Below are 1831 nucleotides of genomic sequence, written 5' to 3'. Positions count from 1 at the left end.
TCCTCTACCACAGAATCTGATGGATATTTTGCCCTGGATCTTGTCCGACCAATTTCTTTCGACCCATTTTTGCACTGTCTTGGGTGATGGCCATAATCCTATAAATTGTCCGATTAACCCTTTCTCTGCTAAGGAAATGGCTGCCATGCGTGGAATGGTCGAAGGCAGAAGGACTTCCTGTAATACATCCAGCTTCTTCACAAACTTGGTTGTTGTTGGTCTAGGTCTTTGCGGAGGGAGAGATTTCACCAGGTTTGAGAAGGCTCATTGCAGCTCCGGATCCCCACTGGGCGATCCGGAGGATCCATGGTTCAACTCGATCAGTCGGCTCCAGGCAGGCTCAGGCGCAGGCTTCAGGCGCACGCGCAGCAGCAGTCTTCTTTCATACTATTTTACATAACTCGAAGTCCGAAAAAGTACAGATACTACACTTGATCTTAGCCAAAAGGCTGAGAAAGGTATAGGTGCTAAATACCCTTGCCGGTAAAAAGTACTTTTCATTTTTAGATGGATTCATTGGGTATAACCAAATCCAGATCGCACCTTCAGATCAAGACAAAACCACCCTTACACGCCCTCGGGGTAGATTTTCCTATCGAGTGCTTCCTTTCGTGTTGTGTAATGCACCCGCTACCTTTCAAAGGGTTGTGCTGGTTATTTTTGTTGATCTTGAATGTGTTGAGATTTATATGGATGACTTTTCTGTGTTTGGTAACTCATTTGATGAAGCTCTTAAAAATTTAGAAAAAGTGCTTCTATGTTGCCAAGAGCCCATCTTGCTTTGAGTGATAAAAAATGTAGATTAATGTGCAAAGCAGGAGTGGTTCTTGGTCATTTGATTTATGACAAAGGTATTCAGGTAGACCCCACTAAAATTGAAGTTATTATTCGTCTTCCTGCACCCAAAACTCAAAGGGAAGTGAGAGGTTTTCTAGGACATGTTGGTTATTACTATAGATTCATTGAATTTTTCCAATATTTCTACCCCCTTTTTCGACTACTAGCTAAGGATAGTGAATCCACTTGGTCCACAACTTGCCAACAATCATTTGAAACATTGGAGGAAAAATTAGTACAAGCACCAGTTTTGAGAGGACCAAACTGATCCCTACCATTTCATATTTCCTTCGATGCTTCAGACACTGCTATTGGTGCAACCTTAGGACAAGAAGAGAATAAACAATCCTATGTTATTTACTACATCAGTAAAAATTTGTCACCTGTCGAATTTAACTATACAGTGACTGAGAAATAATTTTTAGCCGTTATTTTTGTTATTAATAAATTCAAACATTATATTATAGGATATTAATTTTATGTGCATATTGATCATTCTGCTATAAGATATTTAATGAATAAACCTTTAACTAGTGGTAGAGTGACTAGGTGGTTACTTTTATTACAGGAATTCAATGTTACAATTGTTGATAGGCCAGGAAAGTCTAACGTTGTAGCTGATTATCTTTCTAAATTAAATAATCCTAGCGAAGCAATTCCTATTGATGATGATTTCCCTGACGAACATCTTTTTTCTATGTCAGCAAAATCTCCATGGTTTGCTGACATAGCCAACTATTTAGTCACCAAAAAGACACCACCTCACTTATCTGCTCGTGAAAAGCAGAATATTATTTAGAAACGTGCTTCATATTCTTGGATATAGAGAGACCTCTTTTACACCAGACCAAATTTTGTTATTCGTAGATGTGTAAGAGAGGAACAAATGTTTGATATTTTAAAATCTACCCATGATGAATCTTGCAGTGGCCATTTTTCTGACAAACGAACTGCATATAAAATTTTACGCACTGGCTATTTTTGGCATTCTTTG

General features: G+C 38.6%; 1 pseudogene; it reads right to left on the bottom strand.

Moving 5' to 3' along the window:
- Nucleotides 1-369: 369 nt before the first annotated feature.
- LOC149240763 (U2 spliceosomal RNA) lies at nt 370-462 on the bottom strand (annotated as a pseudogene).
- Between the last annotated feature and the right edge of the window lie 1369 nt (nt 463-1831).

Source organism: Pinus tabuliformis, chromosome 8 (genome assembly GCF_031772625.1).
Source record: "Pinus tabuliformis cultivar Carrire ecotype Pingquan chromosome 8, CPIR1, whole genome shotgun sequence".
Taxonomy (NCBI): Eukaryota; Viridiplantae; Streptophyta; class Pinopsida; order Pinales; family Pinaceae; genus Pinus; species Pinus tabuliformis.
Note: the sequence above shows the minus strand (reverse complement) of the source record. Positions and strands in the feature narration are given on the sequence as shown.